This window comes from Zonotrichia albicollis, chromosome 7 (genome assembly GCF_047830755.1).
Source record: "Zonotrichia albicollis isolate bZonAlb1 chromosome 7, bZonAlb1.hap1, whole genome shotgun sequence".
Taxonomy (NCBI): Eukaryota; Metazoa; Chordata; class Aves; order Passeriformes; family Passerellidae; genus Zonotrichia; species Zonotrichia albicollis.
The window spans coordinates 24,134,966-24,147,364 of NC_133825.1; the positions used below are offsets into that span (position 1 = coordinate 24,134,966).

Below are 12,399 nucleotides of genomic sequence, written 5' to 3' on the forward strand. Positions count from 1 at the left end.
ATCCTAGCAGATTTATTTGTGTCCTGTATCCTCCACTTGGCAGCCATTCTCTTGGTTTTGCTGTCTCTTTACACCCTTCAACACAGATGACTGATTGGATTAAAATAATTTAGGACTGAGATGATTCACGTTTCACTTAAAGTCAACTGTACAGGCTGTTCTGCAGAGACCGCCTGTAGTTTACCATGCACTTGGACATGTTCCAGCGACTTGGAGTGTGACAGGACTAGGGCAAATCTGAGACACTTCCCTGTGGCCTTTTGTACTCCAGCAGCTGTTCACAGAGCAGGCTGCTGGCAAAAGCAATGGCAAGTGGTGCTGGGAGTTAACACACAGGCTCTGCCCCTTCATGGGCGCACAAACTCAGGCTTGGGTCACCAGAGAAACTGTTTGGTCCGATCATTCAAGCAGTTCTGCAAAACTGCTGAGCAATGGGTCACTACTGCTGGACCTGTGAAGGATGTGCCAAGAGCCACTGTAATGAGTGGCTGCTGCAAGCCAAGACTGAAGGACTGCATAGGGCAGCAGCCACACGTTGCCAATCTTTCCAATTTTCATAGGGTCTTACTCCCCGTGTTTTCCAGCTTATGATCACATTCCATGCTTTGGGAAACTTTTTTACACCCACCACTGAGCATTGACATTTCACACATTCTCAGGTAAGACAGGATAGCAAACAGTATTTTCCCTGAAGTCATGTGCAAAACCCACAGCAAGCTTCACATTCAGAAGTAAACAAAGACACTTACAATGCTTTTTTGGGTGTTTCTAGAGCCTCAGGGTGTAACATGGGTAAGTCACCATTCCCACATGTGCCCATTTTCCTCAAGGTTCACGGTGCCGTTTTTTCCTCAGGCCATCCCAAAAATTGCCACCATGTCCCTTCACTTCGGATCCGTCAGTGAAAGACACTGCTGTCCCAGTAACTCTGACAGGGCACCCATCTGTCTCTGCTGCTGAAAACACTGCTGAAAGAGAGCCCTTACCTGCAATGCAGTGTTAGTATCACTCAATGGTATTTCAGGGGCTGGTATCTCTGTTCAAACACCTCTGTTTGTAGCCTTGGAGTTGCTAATGTCATAGGAATGTTATAAAGAGGTTTATATAAAAGCAGTCTTAAAACAAGTAAATAAATTCTTATTAGTGTCATTCTGAGCAACTTTAGACATGAGCCACAATCCTGTACAATAAATGATTACTGTGCTTCCCTTACCCCCTTGAATTTATAACCTAAATGCTAATTTTCAAACTTATGCAAACTTCAGAGTTGACAAGATTTACACGCTATCCTGTTTACTTCCCTTCTAAGGAGAACAGACTGAGCATATAATCAGTGTAAGCTTAATAAAGGCAGAAAAGTTTCTCCACAGCAAATCCAGCTTAACAGTCCGATAAAAACCAATTATAAAATTTTATTTGTGTTTTGTAGGAAAACACTTTTTTTTAGTTACAGCAGTTCTGGAAGCTCTGCTGGACACATAGCATGGAATTCTGTATAACCAGCTTGTAGAGCAAAGAAAATGCTGCAAGAGTCACATCAGTGTAGGAAAAAGAGCCACTTTCATTTGGCTTACTGCAGTCCATACTCAGTCATAATCCACCAGATCTATGACTCAGAAGCACATAAAAATTGGCCTAAATAGGTCTTCTGATGGTGACTGTAACTTGGAGGATAGGTAGAATGTGTAACTTGGTCAGGCTTGAGTCAAGCCATCAGATATGGTGTAGAGCAGAGAGAGCTGCAGCTCTGGTTAAGCTGTGCCAGACATAACCTGAGAGTAAAGCTCATCATGCACATCAAAAATAAACATGATACCTATGTAAATAACTTGCTAATGAGAATTTTTGTGGGGAGTGTTTTACCCACAATGTAAAAGCAAAGCCATTGCTCATTTCCCTCAACATTTACACTTCCACAAGTGTACAAGAAGATGGTTTGGAAACAGAGACAAAAATCTGAGACTACGTCATTGTATAGCACACAGTCTCCAATGTAAAGTTGTGTAGAGCAACATTTCCTGAAGGCTGTGGGACACTTATGGGCATACTTACAATTGCTGCAATGTTTTCCACTGACAGGAAAAATAAAAAGGAAAATCTATACCCTTCCACACAGTGCCATGTCTGAAAGCTTGCAAAGAAAGTGGCTGTACCTCTAATGTAACAGCATTTCCCTCAAGAACTTCAGTACTTCAAAAATGTATTAAACACACCCAGATGCACCCTTTGCTGTGAAACTGGTGAAATTGCTTTCTTATTAATTTTTCAGATGCCTAAAGTTAGTCATATGCATAAATACACACACAACCCCTCAGGACACACAAGTAAAATGAAGGAGTTAAGGGTATGTTAGGTCAGTACTAAAAGTTAGTGAATTTTAAAAATATTTTTCCAGACTAGTATTTGCTGCTAATGCCATGGAACTTTACATTAATATTTTTTCTAAGATTCAGATTTTTTAAAGCCAAGGCTAATACTGATAGGTGAGCTGAGTTGTGAATTTGATTTGATGTAGAAAGCAGCAAGGACTTTGATATAGCAAACCCTTACCAAGAGGAGGAATGACAGTCCTGAAAAAATAAATACAAGTTTGAATCAGAAGTTCAAGATTGTATTTTTTTCTTTTTTCCATGTTTTCTGTGTGACTTTGGGAAAATTACCTAATCTTCTCATATCTAAGTATTTCTGCCTGAAATAGAGAAAATATGCTCATCATCATGTGGCTATTCTCAACTAGCTTTTACAGTTCCAAGATTCACAGCTGGAAATAGAATTTTTTCCCATTTATTTTATGCACATTTTCTTCCTCTACTGTACAGTTATCAAAACATCTAAACTACACTATCACATATGAAAGACACAGATTGTTACTGACGGGAATAAAGGATGCATAGGCACTCTTTTTTCAACAGAAATAATTTACAGATGCTCACCACACAGACTTCAGTTGTTATTTACAGGTAACGTGAGTGAAGTAGAATCAGGCATTTTATTGTTAAGTTCTAACTAAGAAAAATATATAGCATTCAATTGTGTGCATGGTTTTGATCAAAAGCCCTATATGAAATATAAAGGTTTGTCCCTTGAAGTGAAAAAAGTCAAGATGGTAGGACCATTTTTTGGGTTTTCTTCTCTATTAACGGGGCAGAAATTGTTCACAGAAGAAGGGAATCCTTGACCAGCAGTGTCATCCAGGAAACAAGGGTAATATAAACTGGGTGAAGCACTACAAAATCAAACCACAAGATTTCCACAAACTTCCCTGAATGTTGCCTAGAATGGAAATCAGTGAACACTCTATGGCTTAACTGGCTCTGAACATCAGATAGTTGTTTCTGCCCTGTCCAGACATGACTTACTCTTTCAGGACCAACTTCTACTTTCATGCACAAAACAGCTCCATTAATATAAAAGGATTTAAAATAGGACAATTCATCAAAGCTTGAACTCCAAGAACTGTTAAGTATTAAGTGAGGCTCACTATGAAAGGAAGGAAAGAAGGCAAGAATAAGACTATATTCTTAAAAGCTTATAGAAGCATTTCTAGTGGCTGGAGCATGTGGCTACTATCACAGCATGCAGAATATCTAGGGTAACTGTCCAGTGCTGACCTGTGACTTCAAGGAAATCAGTTCTCATCAGAGTCCCAGCAGTATTAACATACACCAGACTGGTCATGGCTACAAACACATAACCATAGAATAAAACATATGACAATGTTTTCAGTAATACCTCTTTCCTTATTTGTCTATATTAGATATGTTATGCAAGTTCACCTTTAAAGAAACAAGAGAAGAAGAAAGAGAGGTTTAAAAACAAACAAAGAAAAATTGGTTTTCTTTTTGACAAAATGTTTCAGATCTAAACTTACAATTTCTTTCTCAGTGTGCTCACCTTCATCCTCTTGTGCAGACTGCAGAAATCCTGCTTAGCTCAGCCCACATCTCTTAGAGATTCTTCTCATTTTCCCCACTTCCAGCAATGAGGGACAAGTCAACTGTTCTCTAGTTAACCCACAGGGCCAGAGGGAAGGCCCTTGCTTACACTTTCCATGAAGCTGCTAAGAAATAGCTGTTTGTCCCCCCACTTTCCTTTCAAACCCTGATCTCTTGGTCAGTATCCAGTTCCTCTACCTGCCAGGTTCTGCAGTTGAGCATTCCTTGACACTCATTCCATGGGCAGTCCTGCTTTCAAGCCCTCCCAGCAGTATCACCATCTTCTTCTCATTTTTAGTAGTTCACACTTCTAGTACCCCCTTCCAAGCAGCCCCAATGCCCTCAGGTGGCAAAACCAGCATTAATTAAACACACCTCCCTCCTGGCTTTTAAAGGAACTATTTATGCTTCTACCTTAACATGTAAACAGATGGAGTCTGGGCTTATAATAACCCTCCAACTGTGATTTAAAAATATAAATCCTTTTGATGCTGCTGTCCTCAGCTGAAGCCTCTGAGTAACAGAAGCACATGGCAGAACCCTTAATGTGTATTGATAGATCTTATTCAAAGTGCTATTTTCCAGATGCACTTGTTAAAACTCACTTTCTGCTGCTGCTCAGTGAAGTAAGAAGAGAACTTAATCTGACGAAGGACAGAGTTGGGGTAGTAGCATCAGGCAGATTGGTGGTTCATCACGTTCACTGCATGGACTCCTTTTGACAATCATTCCTCTGAAAAAGAAAAAGCCACACCAGCCTTTCAGGTTCAGGATCATTATGTTCAGTGAGATGAGAAGCAAGTTTCACAAAGAAAGAGCAGCTCTCTTTAGGCACTGTAGATACCAGGTTGTTTTTCACCTGAAGAAATTAGAACCATGAAAATTCCATGAAACATGATGTGAAACTCCATTTCAATGAAACACACCCACTTTAACTCTTGTTTTACCCCAAACTGTGATGGTAGACTATGACCAAAGGCAAAAGAAGGAAAATAAGAAAACACAATTCAGGATACCCATTAGCACTGCATCAAAATAAATTAACGGCAAATAAATCAGGGAATCAAAAAATGTTGAAAAAACAGTAATATCAAACAGGCATCTTCTCTTTCTGTTTGTGGATCAGAAAAGGGACTCAGTTACCATTTGTGTCAGATTTCTCCTTGCTGTTTTCACTGAATCATTGATTTTCCTCACATGCAGGAGCCAAACCATTGTGATACCAGAGACAGGGCTAAGGAGGCCACAGCACGTGTTACAAGCTGCACTTTGCAGTTTCCCTTCATTGTGCTGTTTCCTGAGAGAGTCCCATCACAGCTGAACCTGCTCCATTTTCACTGGGTCACAGTACAAAGACAACAGCTTCTTGGAGCAGTTTATGAGCATAGCAACAGTGTGAGCTGCCTGAATTCCAGCTTGTAAAAATAAAATTTCTGCAGGAATTTTCAAAATAACACAGCTGACTGTCCAGTGTCACTGGAAGCCATTTCTGGCAAACCCAGGGTTTGGGGTTTAGGATCAGGGCATTTCTTTAGCCAAAAGATGATCAAGGCCAGATGTCACCAGAACAGCCATACAAGCAGGGATGGCATGATACCAGTAAAGACTTACAGCAAAAGGATTTCCAGAATTCAGCCTTACAGGGTGGATCCTGATGGGAACTGAGTTTCTCATCCACTACTTAAGGGGAATTCTCTGAACAGACAATCAAGGGAATTAAACAATTTCATGAGGATCATAAATCAATTCTCAATCTTTCAGTTAAAAACCAAAAAGTCCAGTGGCAATAAAGCAACATCCTCTACTAAACACTTTGTGTCTTTGTGACTTCTTCCTTAAGATTTTCACTATACTAGTATTTAGTCTCCAGTTTTGTATCTCAGGACTGGAGACAGAAATCTGAAAAAGAATTCTGGTGGTCCAAGGGACATTCAATTGAACTTCAACAACTGACAATCTTTGGAAGTCCCAAATGCAACACTCACAGCTGTTACATATACAGTGAGTTACACCACAGGACACTCAAAATGTTGGTTGATTTGACAAGTCAAGAGGACCCTGTAATGTTTCTGTTTCAACATGTCACTAACTTGCAGGCACTTGTCTTTCTCTGCTTCCTCCTTCCAAGATCTAGTGGCTTGGTTCCAGCAGAATTATTTGATTTCAGTAAAATTTGACTGTTACTAGTTTACTTGATCTAAACTTGAAAGAGCTCATAAGAGGAAAAAAGCTCATCACTGAAACTTACATTCTGCTCCCTCTACAACTTATACCTAGCATGAAAAGGAAAGGGTTGAAGAACAAAATAACAGAAATGGAATAAAGAATAAGACATTCCTGTTGGCTTGTCTGGGAGTTCTATTCTTGTTAACTCATGCACTATTTTAAATAATGGGGGAATTGAAACAGGTTACTTATACAATAGGACCCTGAATTTGTATCACACTTGTCCTCCCAGAGCTCACTGAAACTCACTTGGAAAGCTTGGCTGGCCCTAAACAAACACTGAATTACTGAAACTGCCAATAAAGCTACAAAATAATTTATTTTACTTATTGTGATTGTACAGATACAGTCTAGAACGTTTTGTTGACATGGTGTGCCTTTCTCTATTAGTCCTTTGCTCTGCTTACTGTCTGAAGACATTGTGCAAGGACAGAGCTGATTGCTCAGTTACTGTCTAGTGAGTTGTATATTTAGCACCTGGCCATCAAGATAGTCTTGATCTTTCTTCAAGGCTGGGCACTGAGATGCCAGAAAGAAGAAAAACATATACCAGCACTCAGGCTCCAGCAGCAGCTAAATTAAACTTAGCTCACAGTTTCCTCAGCAAAATTTATCCCAGTTTTCAGACATCCCAATGAAAACTGCTTCAATAAATCAATGGCCTCAACTGAAAAATCATCAGCTCAAGACACCAAGAAATCAAACTGAACAAGACTGCTGCTCAGCTGACCCTGCTTTGTGGTAAGTATCAGAGATAGTTCTGAGTCACAGTAGGGCCTTAACTCCTTCTGTGTGTTGGGCAATTTGATTTAGCACAGTACCCAAGATTATCTGTAAAAGGTCAAGTCATTCACCTTTGGGGTGCTGCAAGGCAAGTTCAGGAAGGTTCTGCATACTCAAACAGAAAATTAATAGTGCCTGTTGTAAGAAAGATGCAATGATGGATTAATGAATCTTCAATGGAGAGATGCAGAGAAATACCAAAGGAAAAAAGTGTGAAGAGATTTACCTTTCCCTTTATACAAAGAGCCTGCATTTACAGCTGAGTATTTACAGTTAACAATGAGTTAGAATTAAGAGGACAACATTTATTCAGCCAAACTAACTGAAAATACTAATTTTTAAGAGAATTCCAGCTTTTCTTCTATTTAAAATCAGTGCACTATAGACATTTGTGCTGACATTTTGGGGTCAGATTAGCTCAAATTTAACATGAAAGTGGTGAGGGTTATAAGTCAAGCAGCATTTCTGGGGATCATCCTGCTGACAATCCCTCTTGAATTATCTACTCCATAACTCTGTTTTCATCCTGTACCAGGAATGTTATGCTAATAATATAGCCCAGGGAAATGATAGGAACAGTCCAAGGAGGTTATCATGTGGAGAGCCTTCTTTTGCATGTTTGAGCAACACTAGACTTGCAACTCACAATTATATTAAACTGCATGCAACAGCTTCACATTTTGATTATTTTGTTAGCTCTTATATGTGGGCAACACTAGGAAGCCTGCAAAATTACTAAGACTGAAAACAGGAATGATGAATCTCTATCTTACAAGAATAAAATTACTAAAGTCACCAAAAATATGATCATCATCTGAGCTGTGTTTGCTACATGTTCCTAAGATTTTCTGCCAAAGAAAATAATTTTGGAGATCCAAAGTATTAGATTGCTTTGGCAGCTTTTTTGCCAGTGCCAGAACACAATCCCAAACAAATCAGACTGTTAACTGGACATATCTAAAGTCCTAATTTTAAAGAAATTCCTCCTAGTCTTTAGGTAGAAGGGAATTGAAAACTGTGAGTTGTTTTGAAAATTGCCCATTTATTTGCCAGGGGCAGAAGGAACAAACCACTGAGTCTCCTGCCCCCATACACAGCATGTGCAAAGAACTGGGAAAAACAGAACTGCTAAGCAATCCCAAATGGAACAGCCTCATTTACTGGAGCTGTTTTAGTTTGGGTAAATGACAGTGCAAGTGCAGGCCAGATCTGCACACCTCTGAATGCCAGCACTTCTGTCTGAACAGTCATATCAGTGTGGCCACGGAGCCACACAGCCCATCCAAACCAAAGGCACTATCTTCTTCCTAGTTACTTGTTCCTCAGCCAGGGGCTCTCAGAAAGACACACTCATCGCTAGTTTATTTCTGAACTCAGAACCCCTTCAGCTGGGCAGAGAGTGAGATGAGATGTCAAAGCATTATTCCAAGAGAAAGCTCATTCATGCTTTGTGCTGCAATGTCTGTACTTTACTTGATAACTTCCCTAATATCATCATTGGTGAGGAGCCACTCTGTACCTGAGGAGGCCAGCATTGTTGGGTAGCAGTCATTCTTTTAAATTTCCATCCCTGGTTGTTGCACCTTCAGTTTAAAATTACTGCAAATAAACTGTGCAGACAGCTTAGTAAATAAACCTCATGAAACCATACTGCAGAAATTTATGGAAAATGAAGGGCCTTTTTACAAGAAAAACAATGTTTCTGAGATTGATCTAAGGCTGAACAGCTGACAAAACAGTTTGGAAGATCAGATAGTGATTAGCAGAAAGGATAAAAGACCAGGAGAAAGGCTTTCAGAAAATTAGCCCTTGACAGAACTATCTGAATTCTCCAGTGAAGGAAATTGACCAGGCTGGAAGGAAACTCATGGGTCAAAAGCAAATCACACAGAGTGAGTCACTGAGGAAAACAGACAGCTAAATCTATCAGTAAGCTACTTTCCAGAAAGCAAATAGGATTGTTTGCACAAGATGGCCCAGCCAGTGCAGTCTCAGTGCTCAGCTTTCCATAAGTGATGACCCGGATGGTTTTTCAGGGAACTATTCCAAGGCCATATTTCTGAAACATCACTTAAAATATGTGTTTTATATGGCCACTAGTGCTTTCTAGACAAATGGGACAGAGATTTTGTCCCTCCAAATGGCAGGCACAAGTTTCTGGGAACAAGCCTGCAGGGTCTTTCAGAGTGCTGAGCAGGCAGAGCTCCCATACTCTCAATTTCCCCAGCCCTGAGTGACGCATGGAGAAATATACAAGCTTGTGTGTTTCATTCTGTTTCAAACAAAAACAAAAGTCTGAAGCAAAACTGGTCCACCACTCATCAGAATAGGATAATTAGCCACTTCCCAGTCATCCTTGCTGGTACTTTTACCAGGGAGCAGAAAATCAGGTTCTTGAAGGCCTTGGAAAGGCCAGGTATAAGTCCTTAAATCTAAATAAGATTTTTTCTATCACACATAGAATGGGATAATCTAACAGAACATCAAGAAATAAACATAATTTCCCACCATCTGGATCGTGTTTTCCAGCCTAAATCACCAAATATGCTACTTTATGAGGTTGCTCACCTCATCACAAGATGAAAAATGTTTCCATTGGGGATTTAAGCCAACTTGTCAGTGGAATATTTTTGCAACTGCTATTAAGTCACAATCCATATAAATATGAATTTTGGGCAAAGATAAATATAGAAATAATTTAGATCAATTTCTCCTGGCCTTGTCTACGCATCCTGTACATTGGACTTGAAGTGTAAGGAGACTTGAGGTTCCATAAGACGAGAAACACTAAACCTGAACTGCGACCCTTTAAGCGGGCAGGAGCTGAGAAGTTTCTCAAACGGGCTGCGTATTTCAGCGATTCCACGCCGCGTTTATCGCGGCCCTCTCGGCCCCTCAGTGCGGGCTTTGGTCCCGGTGCCGCCCGCGCCGCCGCCCTGTCCCTGGTGCTGACCGGGCACGGCCGCTCCGCTGCGGAGCCAGCGCGGGGAACAGGCTTTTCTTTTTTTTTTAATTTTGAACAAACTCATAAAGCAGTGGCTCTGTCATTGCACTGAGAAAACAGCTGACTTTCTGCAGGCTACTTTGGGGAGTATAACATTAAAAGCCAAAAAAACAAACCAAACAGAACTGCTGAATAGAGGGATGTATGGAGCGGGCTGCCTGGTCCTTGACAGCACTCGGCAGGACCATGTGGAGGCCACCACAAGGCTCAATCTCTTAAATCATCTCAGCATCAGTATCTATCCTGGTGGGCAATTAAATTGTTCGTTCTGCATTTATTGTCTTCCAAACCCTTTGTCTTCTCTCGGGACATCGTTTTAACTTTTCCATTTAACTAAAACGACCATTGCTGATCAGCAGCAGTGAATCAGCGGGGGAAAACAACCTCGCCCGCACTTTTTCTAGGGGTCAGTGAATCAAACCACCATTCTCACTCGTGTTCCGGCAGCGAGCTCCGAGCCCGCAATTCATTAACGCACAAGGCTCAAGAGCTTTTGCTGAACTTGGGCAGGACAGCAGCCCCTCCCGGCCGCCCTCGCCGCCTTCCAGAGCGTTCCTGGTCCCACCCGCGGGCGCAGCCCCCCCGCTCCCGCCGCCATTTCATCCCTCGCATCCTTCCCTGAGGGCTCAGACGCGGAACGCCCGCCCCCCGGGATACCTGCTGCCCCGCAGCTCGGCCGAACCGCTCCCCACAGCTCTGTGTAACCTTCCCGCTCTGCCACCGCGGCCCCGAGGTGATCTCGGCCCAAACTCGGATATTTACACACCGCCGGCAGCGGCTTCTGGCGGATCGCTCCCTGCGCCACCGCTTGAGGCAAATCCCCTCCCGCGGCGCCTCGCCCGCCCAGCGCCCCCTCACGGCGGGACGGGGAGCGGCCGCCTTCCTCGGCGCGGCGCTCCCGGCGGCCCGGGCGCTTTAAAGGCCCCACCTGCGGGGCAGCGGCTCTTCCCTCGCCTCGGGGGCGGGCGGGTGCCTCGGCGCTTTCTTCGGCCCCGGTCGCGGCCGCCCCCTGGCTGCGGGGCCGATGTCCGTGGGTGCGGCAGCCGCGGCTCCCGCGGGGGCGGAACCGGGACCGGGACTCACCCCGCGCGGCCCGGGCAGCGCTGCGCAGCCGGAGGCGGCGGGGGGCGGCCGCTCGGCCCGGAGGTACCGGTGAGCGAGACGCTGCGGTGCAAGGTGGGTCGCGCCGCGACTACAGCGTGTCTGTAGTGGAAAATTCAACCCCGCAGAGCCCTGACTGGGAAGGCAGAAGTGAGTAGGCGAGGCTGAAGTGTAACTTTTGGGAGGCTGCTTAGTTATCTTGCACCCGTGCGGTTATAGGCGCGCCGCTACATCAGCGTGCTGTGGCGATCCCTGAGGAATCTGCGATGGCCAAATTACACTGACGGCGCAGGATCCCTCTCCTAAGGCTCGTTGTGTGCTCCCCCAGCTGTGCCAGACCTCGGACCTTCAGGAGGCAAAACCTCGCTGTTTTCTCTTTCCCGAGGCCAGACAGTCAATTAGGTTCCCGTGCAGCAAGGCACAGATTGCACTAGTCATAGGATTGCTGTAAACTTTCCTGGTTTCCGCCCAGAGTTGGAGAACAACAATGAAAACTGAACAGCATCACATTTTGCAGACTGCTTTTTCTGCCTCAAGTACATGAATTAGAAACTCACCACTGTGTTTTAATCCAGTTTGCTGCTGTTTACTCTTTTTCTCACCTAAAGTGGGTGACCTAAGTGCTGTGGTTTTGTTTACAAACAGAATACGGTTAAAACAGTGGATGTTTAGGTGTTCTTTACCTTAATATAATAAATTTTCTTATTATGGGAAGGTAAATACCATAGAAGTCCTAAGTATTTCATGGTATAGTAAGTGTCTTTAAAAACAATGACTGAAAAGCTGGTAAGATAAGAACTTCCTAACATACACCTAAGTCTTCACAGTCTGGAGAGGTATTTTCCCCTTCCCTTTCATGGTGAATCTGTCTCTCCACAGGTTTCCAGTTTAATACAATTACCAAAAAAATCTTAATATCTTTAGAAGTTTATTTCTGACTAAACTGTGTTGTATACCAAATCTTTTATGGTAGTGAAAGGAGGTTGGTGTAGGGAGAAAAAGGCCATGCAGTAGAGGAAAGTAAGTGTGATATACAGGTGGTTTTATTTTTTGTAAAGATGGAAATAGTCATGGTGAAGGATCTAGAGGGAGGGGTAGATAGCAATTTCGGCTAATTGGTAAAGAGATACTGGCAGCAGCAAACAGCCAAACAGGAAACATTTGAGCTGCGTTTCTGAAGGCATTATATTACAGAGAAGGAAGATAATATTTTTTATATTGCTCTAGCATATCTCCCCAGTGTTATCAGCCTTTTCTGGAACCCACAAAGCACAGTCTTAGTAAGATACTGACAATACAGAACGTGGTGAAGCCAAGTGTGATAGAAAATTGAGTGGCTTAAGAAAGATC

The 12,399-nt window shown here is 42.8% G+C and overlaps 2 protein-coding genes across 3 annotated transcripts in view; one reads left to right on the forward strand and one right to left on the reverse strand.

Annotated features, from left to right (window-relative positions):
• Window positions 1–10,746, reverse strand: part of WAPL (WAPL cohesin release factor) — a 133,832-nt gene extending 123,086 nt beyond the window's left edge. Inside the window, exons 1-2 of the mRNA XM_074544668.1 lie at window positions 10,606–10,746; window positions 4,541–4,668 (exon numbers count right to left, since the gene is read on the reverse strand). The gene's annotated coding sequence lies outside the window, so the exon portion shown is untranslated. The remainder of the gene's footprint in view (window positions 1–4,540; window positions 4,669–10,605) is intronic.
• Window positions 10,747–10,979: 233 nt separating this feature from the next.
• LDB3 (LIM domain binding 3) overlaps window positions 10,980–12,399 on the forward strand; it is a 114,240-nt gene continuing 112,820 nt past the window's right edge. Inside the window, exon 1 of one of the 2 annotated variants that reach the window (XM_074544673.1) lies at window positions 10,980–11,124. The gene's annotated coding sequence lies outside the window, so the exon portion shown is untranslated. The remainder of the gene's footprint in view (window positions 11,125–12,399) is intronic. The other variant, XM_074544674.1, reaches the window with a different exon arrangement.